Source organism: Simochromis diagramma, unplaced genomic scaffold, assembly GCF_900408965.1.
Source record: "Simochromis diagramma unplaced genomic scaffold, fSimDia1.1 OVJJ01000463.1, whole genome shotgun sequence".
NCBI lineage: Eukaryota > Metazoa > Chordata > Actinopteri > Cichliformes > Cichlidae > Simochromis > Simochromis diagramma.
The window spans coordinates 6,159,062-6,172,727 of NW_024386941.1; the positions used below are offsets into that span (position 1 = coordinate 6,159,062).

A 13,666-nucleotide genomic window follows, 5' to 3' on the forward strand; every position below is an offset into this window, starting at 1 on the left:
AACGTTTTAATGTTGTACCTGACATCTTTGTGTTTACAAACTAGAGTCATCCCTCTCACGGGGAAGACAGTGATGGAGGACCTAGCCAGCTAAGGTTAGGGAAAAAAAATCCTAAAAATGAAGCCGAGACAGTGGCTTTACCCAGAACAAAGAGAGAGGGAGAAAGGAGGAGGCAGACTAGATCCCTCTGGTTAATGGGAGCGCATGATTTACAGCAGATGTTGGCCAACTCCTGTTCAATCTAGAAACAATACGTGTGACATGGGGTTCATTTCTAGATGGGAAACGAATCGATGACACAGAATGGCGTGGACTTTATGACAACCTGGGTTGGCCAGGCTGTGGGGGTGTGACAGATGCAAGTCATCCAAAACGATTCACAGCACGCATGTGACACCTGGAAGAAAAGTGAAGCAGAAGGCTGCGTTCGATACAGCCACAATCTGTCTCTCATGGATTACCATTAGACTGAAGTATAGGAATTCACAACCTGGAATTCCCGTTTTTTGTTTGTTTTTTCTTCTTTAACCACACTAAAAAATGGAAAAATTTCCTGGAAAAATATAATATAATCCACTGAGTGTTTAAAAAAATGCATAGGGTCATTTAGAATAGGAGTAATCAAATGACATCTAGCTATGGTCATGTCCAGTTAACACGAAAACATACAGGCAGCAATGCCAAAAATCAAACGTCATATTTTGCATTTGCTAACATAATTTGAGATACACAGAAGAATAAAAGAAATCAGGAGGGGAAACAGCACTTTATATCAACACATCTATACAGTTTTGGTTTACGTTGCACAAGCTCAAATACTATATACCATTCATAGCCAATGACTGTAGGCGTGGTGAATGGCTATGGATAATTAATGGATCTTGATCATCCTGCACCACTTATTGGATAAGCAGCTGAAAACTTTCTTTAACAAATTGTTTAGTTTTGCTTCCATAAGCACAGACATAGAGAGTCTTTTCCACTTCATATCATAATTGCTGCATTAATTTTAGAATCCTTATTGATTTATTGAATTACTTGTTCATGTTTATGACTGCTGTAACACAGGGATTTCCCAGCAGTCAGAATCATCCGAATCAGAATACTTTAATAATCCCTGAGGAAATTATGTATGTATGAATACTTCTGCTGCTGCTGCTGCTGATTTCTTGCTGTTTTTTATGCTTCCAGCTGATGACAGGCATGACTAGAGGTATTGTGTGTTCAGGACATAACTTGGCACAAATGTTCACTTTGGCCCAAGAATGAGCTGAATGAATGAAATAAATATGACAAAAGATTAGATTTTAGGAATAAAGGTGCAAATTAGAAAAGGTTCACATTATTATTATTTTTTTTTGATACAACAGAATAACTATATAGCTTTGACATTAAACCATCAGATCCTCTGTGACTTGAATGTGAAGTAAAACTGAAGGCGAGTTAATCTCTTTAAATGGGGTTGTGTGTTTTTGTGCAGCAGTGTCTTCTGGGGAGTTTTATTCTGTGTTTCAAAGCTGCTTATCAGTTGCAACAGCTGACGAAAGATTGCATTAGTCCTAATTCTCGGCCTTTTCTTAGGTGGAATCAATTTCAATTCGAAGGCTCCCCAGTAAATGCTGCTTTAAAACCTTCTTCTTCTTTTTAAAGTCTATTCACCGGTTGCTATAGGGAACCCAATGAAGGTCAAAAATCTGATTTTGTAGGGATCACAAAAGTCTAAACTATCATTGGAATAAATTCATAATTGTAGAGACCCTTCTTTTACTTATGCAAGCTTTTAAATCACAAAGAGAGTGGTTGAGTTGAAAGTTAGAAAAGGGAAAAGAAAAAAGGAGTCCTGTGGTTTGATGAATTCAGCCTGTTATATTGAACAAAGTTTGTTTTAATGTATTAAATCATCGGTATGCCTCATATAATGAAAGACGATGAATTCACATCTTAGAAATGAAATGCACTGCTGTGATTTTATACTATATTTAAAAAAAAAAAACAAAGATGTGCAACACAATAGCAGAAGGAGGAAATAATCAAGGCTCATTAGAGCCTGCGATGTTTTAAGAGAGGAGGAAACTGAAGGCTTAAATCAACAGATGAAATTAAAAACAGTGGGGCGTTCTGTTGACGGTGAACCTGCCCAATTGCTTGAGAAGTTTTGTGGCATGTACCCTGCAGGGCAGCGACATCTTGGCAACAAAAGTTTGATTTTATAGGAGCACAGGTCTCGGGGAATCACCAGCCAGCAGACAAAGAAAGAAATCAGGAGCGCCATGTTGTCGTCTATTGTTCAAGTGACAACAGGAGCCCAGGCCAAAAGGAGACTGGCTATGCAGCGGGGTATCTTGACCGGTCTGACAGTATGAGCGTTATTCCTCTGCTATCTCTTAATGCCTTATTGAGAGAACCAGCAAGGTGTTTGCATGCATTTCATTTGTTGCGAGTCGCTTGAGAGTCTCCAGTCTGACCTGTGAGCAGGTTTCTCTGCAGCCAGCTTTGCGATGTTGTCGCCTGCCTGCGACAGTGCAGAGCCAAACGTTGGCCGTGTCACGCTCCGATAGCTCAATTTAAATGGAAATTGGATGAACTGCTTGGAAGTGATCCAGCCATCCAGAACAATTAACCCATATTACCAGCAGGCCTTGAAGGAGTAATTTGACTTTGAATGAGAATGGTGAGGATGGCCTGTGGTTTTTAACACAACTGCAAACAAAATAGCCCACAGAAAAGATGACGTTGTCAGCTTTTGGTAACGAAACCAGTGTTTATGTCAAACATAAATCCTATTTGGGCATTTAAAGTGATGCCGCAATACATTGTTCAAGCTTCATTTTCACTCCTCACTCCTGAGAGTTCACATCCTTAGCTGCTGAAGCCACTAAGACTGTGTTGTATTAAAGCTGCAATTAAATATTATTCAATACTAGAAGCTCACCAGCTAACAGAGCTCTCAATGACTAGACCTTCTCTATACTAGATGTATTAGTTGATCTCCTCTATATACTAAAAAAATGTAAGTAGCTGGACACTATAGCCTTTAGAAAAAGATGGATGCTTTTAATTGAGAGTATTTTGTTCTATGATGAAATAAAAATTGAGTGTTATTAAATTATTGTTGGCCCTTTCAAAGAATCAACTAAGATTTATATAGCTTGCTACAGTATGTGTAAGCATTACATGCGCATCTACCTTTAAAAAGTCAAGCAATCAGAAAATCAGTAAATATATTCAAAGAAGGAACATCCAATCAGTACTTTTAGATGCATAGATTAAGAGAGAAGGTTAATACATAGAGGCTAGAGACCGTAATCCTACCTCGTCTAGTTGAGAGACTTTAGCAATTGCAGAAGTGTCACCCTTACTTTATTGGGGTGGCAACAGATAACTAAGAGGTTGCCATCTTACAACCCGGCCAAATAAAACTCAAACTGTCTGTGAGACGAGATACCACTAGGAGCGAGCAAGAAAAGATGATTTTTATGGTCTGAGTGGACCCGACCTTTCAACTCTACTAGGAGGAGAAAATAGAGTTGCTCTTAGAAGAAGAAAAAATCTTTCTGCACAAATAATGCTGTACATAAAAACTAAAGCACATCTCCTGCTTTATCCCTTTTATATCCTCATCTTGCCACACGTGGAAAGAAAACATTCATTTTCAATCTGCTAAATTTGGGCCTGCATGACCTTTTTCTTTTTCATTACATTGCATATTTATAAAGCGTGGTCAGATTGCTTCCAGATTACAAAAAAAAAAAAAAAAATTGAAATGTGAGCACGACCATCTGCAGACTGGAAACTAATGTAACATTAACAACATGTCATTTGTGTATTCTGACTTTCAGAACATTTGGCATTGATTGGATAATAGCTGTCACGCTAACGCTGTAATTACAGCCAGTGTGGTGAAATTCTCTGATTTAAGAGTAAACGCACAGCCACAGTAAACAGAAGACTTGGCTGGGGGAATAATTTTCACACAAAGCACATCTCTGTTTTATAGACAAGTATTTAAAAGTAGAGAGTTACTATGCCCCCCAGTGGTGCTCACTAAAAGAAGTTGGGGGGGGAAGCAAAGGGAGGAGAGAAGAATGGTTAAAGCAGCTGAAATCATGGTACTTTGTATGCAGGGGACTGAAGCGTGCTGGACTTTTGAGTCAGTCAGGTAATGGGTGAAATTGTGTCTGCTGCACAGCTTATAAATCGCAGTGCTGGCAGTATTTATCTATGTCTCAGACAATCCTGCTGGGAGATGGGAACGGTGAAATGAGAATCAACAGCCTACTTCTCCTCCCCTCAGCTCCCATCAGGTCATTTCACCCCCACAACCCTCTTCTTGAAAGCAACGTGTGAAGAGAAACTGATAAATATAAAGCAAGCTGGGAGCCGCCTGCATCTGCCCTCTGCCTTTTCGCCACAATTCCTCAGGTCATTTTAATGTATTTTGTCCACTTCTGCAGGGAACCTGACAAAACCGCCTCTCTTACCTAAAATTCCTTGTAAAGTATTAGCTGTGATGAAGTATTTATCCCAGTCTACCACTGCCATCATGTCTGACCTAATGTTGCATTTTCCCTCAAACTTTGCATATTTCATCTCCCAAATCAGAGGGTTTTGCACTTAGACGATACCCATTCTGCTTTGTAATAAAACACGCATCTGGGCTATTTCTAGCTTCCCATCCAAAACAATTGCCCTTTGGCTTTGTCTCTAATAGTCACACACAGTTAGAGAAAGGTAATGAAAGGGACAGACGTGGGCATGAGAAAAAGGGTGGAGGCAGAGGAGAGGACAGGAACACAGGGAGGCAACAATAACACGCAATTTCAGGCCTTGTTGTAATTCCTCTCTCATCTCGGTCCCAAGTGACGAGCAGCGAAGCCGCCCAGGATTCCAATCATTCCTGTTGTCAGATTGGTACCCCAAGTGAGACTGAGTTGATTGCTTGAACAAATTTGCAAACTAACAATGCAATTTGATGTCTTTGGAGGGTTTTAGGCATCAGATTTGTGGCATCAGTGGAGAGAGTCGCGGGAGACCACGCTGGAAAGTTGTTGCCTTCTCAGAGAAAATTGTCAGCAACTAAATTTATCTCACTGTTCATGATTACACCCATAAGGCACAGAGCTGTTTGATATCTGTGTTTGTGCGGTCTGTGTGGGTTTTTCTGGTGCTAAAGGAAGTTCTTTGAGAAATATCCACGTTTGCTTTATTAAGACAGGAAGACCGGATGAATATGATGCTTTAACTCTCTTCTTTTGTACAGTGAACACAAAGCTGAGCGGAGTCAGCAGCAGCAGCAGCAAGCTTGGCTGTATCAAAGGGGAGCAAAACTCACCTGCCTGCACCTTTAATGTTTCATTTATACTTGTGTGTTAAACTTAACTGTGGCAGTTCTGTGTTCAGCCTCTGTGCACCTCCTCACAAATGTAATACTTGTGTGAAGGCTGAAAAAATGTCTCTTATCTTCTCTTTAATACAAAACTTGAAAAGCCATTTGCACTGCAAACTTTCTGCAGAGTGCAACCCCTGCAGTGAATGGAAGAACGGAAATGTGCCAGCTGCAAGTTTTGTATTCGGTAAAGCGATAAGGGAGGCCATCCAATTGGATCTTTATAGTACGCATGAGATCGGTTCAAAAACTAAAGAGATGACATTTCAACATAATGTTTGCTTTTGTACTTTAGTGTTTTATGTATCAAAGCACGTATTATTTGGTGAGGTTTGTGGGGTGGAAGCTTTGGTTTGTGAGTCGTTTTGGCCTCTTTTAGCCCTCTCAGTTCTTGGAAACCAGATGTCAAGAGCAAAGGCTAGTATGTCATGCTTTATCATCTATTTAACTCTAAATGAAGCCATCATTTAGCAAATTAATATCATGCTGTTAACTAAGACTTGGAACTAGCTATTGAGACCACAAACACATAAGGAAATTAGTTATTGAGGGCATAAATCAAGTGAACAGCAGAGTAATTTTTTCATAGACATCTGGAATCTGGACCTCTTTTGTTCCAGAGAAGTTGCCCCCTGCTGGTCAGTAGAGAAAATGCAGGTTTAACACACTTCCACAATGGCTGTGCGATCATAGGCATTTTTCAAAAATTAAAAAAAGGACCACACTAGTTCCTCCCGCTCATTTCGGGTCCTTATCCTAAGCTCAACCAATCAGCTTCTCACTGTAGCTTCAAACAGTATTTATGAGAAATCTGATATAAGATCAATATTGATTTTCTCATTTAATTCTTATTAAGGAAGCAAATAATCAGGAAATGAGGAAGCATTCAAACCATTGTGTCCTCTAACACATCAGGGATGTTTCATCCTTATGTATAATGAGACATGTCATTTTCCACTATCTTCGATCAATGGACGTCACAGCCTGAGGAACCCCAATCATAGACAATATGAATATGAATTGGTTGCTGTTACAGATCATTACAGATTCCACCGACATGTTAGTGCACCAAATATAAAGACCATTCATTTCCAGTGTGACAGTCACCATTCTTCATGGCAATTACTCTTTTATGAAGTTTGACATATTTTAATAGATATGACAGATCGGTGGACCAAGGTGTGCCAGAAAAGTATATTTGTCTTGGAATGAAATGATTTGTCAGTGAGATCTTGGTGACAGATTTAAAGGCAATTTCATGTATGTAGTCCTTGCAAATGAAGAAACCGATGGAAAGATCAGCCAAATATTTGCTTATGGAAAAATCGCATGGCAGATATAAAACTAAATAAAGATCTGTATGTCAAAAAGAAATGGGGTTGCTAAACTATATAACTTCAACTCTTTAGATCTCAAGAGTGTAATAAACTCACGTTCCAGTATTTCCTGCATCAAAAAGTTCATCTTAAGTCTCAAATCAAAAGTTACATTTCCCATTTAAAAATCACATTAATCTGATAGTCGGGGCTTTTACACAGACATGTTTCCTGCTGGGTTTTTAACTAGCAACCAGCATTACGTTAGATATTTTAGTGTCTGTGTACAACTTATAAACTGCAGCAGAATCTTACTGAAATATATAATGAAGTTATTTTTTTATTTAAATACCTAGTTGTCTGTTAAGTGACAACCACTTAACCAGACTCAGATTAATACATCAATATCAGTCGTTTGTTAGCGCTCAGACTTTTTGTTTATGATCGTCCATAATTTTGACCTTATTGCTTAAACTGTTTATTCTGACTCTGTCTCGTGTACAGGAGCAAAAACGTCTACTTTTACTCATGTAGGCTTTGAAGGTGACATTTGTCAATCTCAGAAACTAGGTACATTTTGAGCCCTACTCGTTGGCTTAGTCCAGGTTAACATTGTCATGCAACATGTGCTGCACAGCCAGTAAAGACAGTGGTTCCTGTTAGATTGCTGTGTAGTGAACTGTTACGGAGCGACCGCTGAGCTGCTGGAATCGCTGGAGGACCACTGCAAAAACGATTATCCAGACACCAATGGGCGCCTGGCTGCTCCCACTAGCAAAGCAATCACTGTGTTATTTGGTAGAGAATGAATTACTGAACATTTTGAGATTTGATGCTTAATCCCCAAATGAATGGCTCAGAGTATTAACGTGCTGCACTACTGTTTGTGTGTTGCACCTTTTTTGTTTGTCATTTATTCTCCCCAACCTGCCATTCTGTGTTTTTTAATCTTATATTATATGGATTTTATAGGTACAAGCAGGAACTGTTTGTTATAACAGTCCCTACAGTGGTGGCATCAAAGGATTGTCGTCTCCTTGGCTTTGTTCTTTGTAGTTGATCCAACTCTTTGCTTTTACTCATCTCCTGTGGCCATGTTTGATTTGCTGTAGCCTTGACCAAGGCTCGGTACTCAGCAGTGTCACCCCTGATTACCAAGAAGCACAGATCTCTACAGAGCCCTGCAGAGGGCAAAAAAAAAGAAAAAAGCATCAGAGATCGCAATGGGTAATCACGTTTTTTTTTTTTTTTTTAAAAAAAAAAAAAAGGGGCTGCAAAGGATATGAGAATCTTTGTACAAAGAGGTGTACTCTAGCAATATGAATGAGTTGGAAAGGCTGTGCCCTGCAGGGATTTCTATCATCTCTCTCAGAACTTGATACCAGGTTGAAGACGAAGCTTGCACCAGCTTCTTTTATCTAGCCTGAGATTGGTGATTAGATTGAGGAGCCCGGCAGAGGAGACGCAAGTCCTCTCCTCCACACCAAGAGGAAAAGCAATGTTCCACAAGACTACACATTCATTACTCAAAATAAATCTCCATTAAACAAATGCCACAAGCATAATTAGGCTATAGGAATAATTATAATTGTGATTAGTTTCTCCATGGGCCGACCTATGTAAATTGTGATTGACACTCGGCAAATAGGGAATGCGTAAATCTGGCATTGGAGATACACAGACACATATGGCAGCAGAATACTGAGGAGACAAAGGGATTGAGGGCATGGGTGGCTGTAAACATGCCTCCGCTGCACATTCACAATCCAAGCTTTACAAGGCTACACAACCAGCATGTGTTTTGTATAAGAAATAAATCCTCAAAGAAAGGATTACATGCACTCGGCTGCAAAGGCATCGTACCACAGCAGTCCAGCAACAAATCCAGCCATTATGAGGGTGATAATCTTTACATTTTATTTAAAGCTGTAGGCCTCTATTGAAATAAACACTCCATTTGAAATGATACAAAACAACAGCACCACAATGTACAGTCCCATATAGCAGTGGCATAATATTCAGATTGTATGCCTGCGTGTGTGTGTGTGTGTGTGTGTGTGTGTGTGTGTGTGTGTGTGTGTGTGTGTGTGTGTGTGTGTGTGTGTGTATTTTTGTTTTTGTCCTTTTTTTTTTTTTTTTTTTTTTTAGATAAAACAGGAAAAATTATTAGTTTAGTGCAAGTAAATTTGACATATGATGCCGAATAAGTTATTTTGGGTCTATTAGAAAAACAACGTAAGATTAAATTATGAGCCAATTATGGCATACAGTATGTAAGGCATAACCGTGTCCTGTCATTTAATAACAAAGGGACGACTTAATTAAAATGGCGAGATTCAAAACAGACTTGAACTGTGTCTCAGTTCCATAGTGAGACATCATAGGAAGGACTTTGTTTATAACACAAGAAATCAAAAAATTAAAGGAGAAGTCTGCCACTAAAATAAAAGACATGGATTTGTTTGGGAACAGCACTATCCTATGGCAGTAGTCTCTCCCAGCAGGACAAGATGCCCCAAAAAATGCTCAGAAACTCAAAGTATGAACCCCAAAGTCTGGCCTTCAAGTTTACCAAACCCAGTCAGATCCAGTGTCCACCGAGGGTGACCACGTCGCAAGAAACTAAATGAGAGGCAAAGCGTAAGTTTGTCAACTAGTAAACTCAGTGCATTTTACAAAAAAAAAAAAAAAAAAAAAAAATATATATATATATATATATATATATATATATATATATATATATATATATATATATATAATAATAATAATAATAATAATACACATATGCAAAACTACACTGTTCAAAGATTTAGCATTGATCACACAAAGAACCTTAATTGACTAATTAAACTTAACTAATTCAATTAAATACATTACTTGAGCACCATTTCCTGATCAGCTTAAACAGAAGCTTAAATTTATTTTATTTTTTTTTATGGTCTGAAGCAAAAGTCTCTGTAGACTTGAGTATTTCTATTTCTAGCACAATGTAATATAAACTGTAATTCCACTGCTGCTCTGTCTGGTAATTAGTGTGAATGCTTGAAAAGCATTCACAGTATTGTTCTTCTAATCTTTATTATTAGTGTGAATGCTTGAAAAGCATTCACAGTATTGTTCTTCTAATCTTTATTATTATATTTTATCTATTCCGTACGTTTTTTGAAAGCCTACTCCTTCAAAACCGTTCAACTTAGAAAAACCATTCAAACACCGTTAGATTCCTATTCTTTTGGACATGACTGCTTCTACTTTTCTCATTTTTAACATTTATATTTTTAATTTTATTCAACTTTATTCAACAAAAATTTCCCATGTATTTCAATGGGGAGACCCTTCAAATTCTCATTCAACTTACTCATTTTTAAACTCTTACTACTTCCACATACATTGACATAGAGCCACCATTCAAACTTTAAAACGAAGACAAGACATTCAACTATTCAACTTGTATTTATCTTTTCAATATCTATTATACTTTTTCTTCAGTTCCAGTTTAAGTTTCATGATGTTTTTTCACCCGTTTCAGAGTTTATAATGGGTGTGTATGGGACGGAATGTTGGGGCTAGAGTGAGGCAGCTCAACTGCTAGAGTGAGAGGAGCAAAAAAATTAATCTTAAAATCTTTTTTAAAACTGCTGCTGTGTCCGCAGCGTTTGCTCTACAGGTATGATTTTACCCTCAAAACGTAGCCATCGCTGTCCTCTTTCGTCCAATGTGTTTACTATTGTACTAGGTGTTATGGTTCTTTCATAAATGCCACCAATGCACAGCCTCCTCCCTCCAACTCTTCCATAGACACTAATGTTAAAATCACTCAGAAGGTTCGTTTGAAAATCAGAAGAGCATGGTGTCTTTCCACTGTCACCACGTCCATATAATAAGCTCCACAGGCATGAAAACTGAGAATTAGGTAGACTAGACATTGCTGTCGCTCACGGTGAAAGAATTTTGTCAATACGACTTTTACTTTTCATTTGGGAGCGATTTGTTTCGGCCTGACTTTTCTGTTCATTTTAAGCAGCAAAAGTGAGGCGCATGTCTGTGTACGTGTGTATGGAGCCCTTGGGTGCAGTCACTATAGCAACCAGGCTCACACCTGCCTGCTTAACGAGCTCTCTCTCTCACTCTGCCAAGATTCATCTTAAACACTTCTCTTTCAACTGCTGCTGTCTCCACAGTGTTACAGCCATCATTTTACCCTCAAAACGTCGCCATCGTTGTTCTCTTTCCAACATCTTGTCTTTCAAAGCTCAGAGATGTAAACTTTTTAAACTGTGTGGATCCAAGTGGAGGGATCACATTTTAGTCATTCAGTGATTCAAAGAATATGACCTTTTAATATTCTTTCAGATGTTTTCTGACTCTAAATGTTCTTTTCTCATTTCTTAGGTTTTTCTAATTTACAATTAAAACATTTTCAGCTTTTTTCCAACTTCTTCTTTGTAACCTTCAGCTTTTAGCAGTTCAGCACTTTTGTTTTCAGGTTAAATTCGGTTTTTTTTTTTTTTTTATCTCATTCAAAATTTTTAACTTAAATTCAGCAATTAATTCATTTCAGTGCATACATTCAGATTCAAGCATTCACACTGCAGTTTCTTCAGAAAATGCACTTTCTAGTTATATTTTATTATCTATTCCGTACGTTTTTTGTAATCCCACTACTTCAAAACCATTCAACTTAGAAAAACCATTCAAACACCGTTAGATTCCTATTCTTTTGGACAACACTGCTTCTATTTTTCTCATTTTTAACATTTATATTTTTTATTTTATTCAACTTTATTTAACAAAAATTTATAATGTATTTCAATGGAGAGACCCTTCAAATTCTCATTCAAATTCATCCTCTTTAAACTGTATCTACTTCCACATACATTGACATAGAGCCACCATTCAAACTTTAAAACGAAGACAAGACATTCAACTATTCAACTTGTATTTATCTTTTCAATATCTATTATACTTTTTCTTCAGTTCCAGTTTAAGTTTCATGATGTTTTTTCACCCGTTTCAGAGTTTATAATGGGTGTGTATGGGACGGAATGTTGGGGCTAGAGTGAGACAGCTCAACTGCTAGAGTGAGAGGAGCAAAAAAATTAATCTTAAAATCTTTTTTAAAACTGCTGCTGTGTCCACAGCGTTTGCTCTACAGGTATGATTTTACCCTCAAAACGTAGCCATCGCTGTCCTCTTTCATCCAATGTGTTTACTATTGTCCTAGGTGTTATGGTTCTTTCATAAATGTCACCAATGCACAGCCTCCTCCCTCCAACTCTTCCATAGACTCTAATGTTAAAATGGCTCAGAAGGTTGGTTTGAAAATCAGAAGAGCATGGTGTCTTTCCACTGTCACCACGTCCATATAATAAACTCCACAGGCATGAAAACTGAGAATTCAATAGACTAGAAGCTGCTGTCGCTTACGGTGAAAGAATTTCGTCAATACAACTTGGACTTTTCATTTGGGAGCGATTTGTTTCGGGCTGACTTTTCTGTTCATTTTAAGCAGCAAAAGTGAGGCGCATGTCTGTGTCCGTGTGTATGGAGCCATTGGGTGCAGTCACTATAGCAACCAGGCTCACACCTGCCTGCTTAACGAGCTCTCTCTCACTCTGCCAAGATTCATCTTAAACACTTCTCTTTCAACTGCTGCTGTGTCCACAGTGTTTGCTCTACAGCCATCATTTTACCCTCAAAATGTCGCCATCGTTGTTCTCTTTCCAACACCGTGTCTTTCAAAGCTCACACGTTTAAAGTTTTTTAAACTGTGTGGATCCAAGCGGAGGGATCACATTTTAGTCATTCAGTGATTCAAAGAATATGAACTTTTAATATTCATTCAGATGTTTTCTGACTCTAAATGTTCTTTTCTCATTTCTTAGGTTTTTCTAATTTACAATTAAAACATTTTCAGCTTTTTTCCAACTTCTTCTTCTGTGTAACCTTCAGCTTTTAGCAGTTCAGCACTTTTATTTTCAGGTTAAATTCGTTTTTTTTTTGTTTTTTTTTTATCTCATTCAACATTTTTAACTTAGAATTCAGCAATTAATTCATTTCAGTGCATACATTCAGATTCAAGCATTCACACTGCAGTTTCTTCAGAAAATGCACTTTCTAGTTATCTTTGTTTCCCTTGGGATGCGACCATACATTTGCACATTTTTATTTCAAGTTGACCTTTGTAAACTGGAGCCAATCAAAATTTAAGACTTCGTCAAAACCCAAACCAAAAGATCTGTTACCAACATTCTGGTGCTAGACAACATTAGGTACCCCCAGAGGTCGCACCATTACAAAGTGTCCCCAAGCACTAGGCAGATGGTTCTACTGTCCAGGCTACCTGTGCTGCTTTCTGAAATGCTGATTGTTTCTTTGTGACTGTAACTAATTATATTTTATTTAACAAATTCAGTATAAAACTATTACCTTTATAAAGCCAGAAGAGTTTAGAAAGATGGTTCTAGTCCGCATGCACACTGACCATAAAAGCAGCCATCGTTTTTGTTTTTACAGACACGTTTAACACCTGATGCAATAGGACAGAGGATGCCTGTAAACTTTGATATGCTTAATCTCCACAAACAGCAGTCAATCAGTCACATAGCACAGAGTCCCCGTCTAGCTCTTCAAAAGGAAATGATTACAGCCTGGGCCTTGATCCGTCCAAACTGCTGCAGGATCCTGCTGGCGGAGCAGTCCAGATATTTGTGTGGAGATAGCAGAGCCTATTATTACCAGGCTGCGGTTGCTGCTGAGGTTCCACTTTATGCGCACCTTTGATCTCCAAAGATATCTTTTAGAGAAACAATACCCAGCCCAACCCATCCTTTTGAACTCACCAGGTGGGGGCAGCAGTGCTGATATCAACTGAACAGGTGACTGGTGGAGGGAGGTGGTGTCTAGTGTTTTGTATCTTATCTGCTAATACACTGTGTGACTGCTTTGTCAATACATATGGTAA

The 13,666-nt window shown here is 38.3% G+C and overlaps 1 long non-coding RNA gene across 1 annotated transcript; it reads left to right on the forward strand.

The window, feature by feature from the left end:
• The first annotated feature begins 9,738 nt into the window (after positions 1–9,738).
• LOC120736973 lies at positions 9,739–12,328 on the forward strand. Its single transcript, XR_005696652.1, has 2 exons — positions 9,739–9,787; positions 11,323–12,328. It is a non-coding gene; the product is annotated as an uncharacterized LOC120736973 (long non-coding RNA).
• Positions 12,329–13,666: the final 1,338 nt, after the last annotated feature.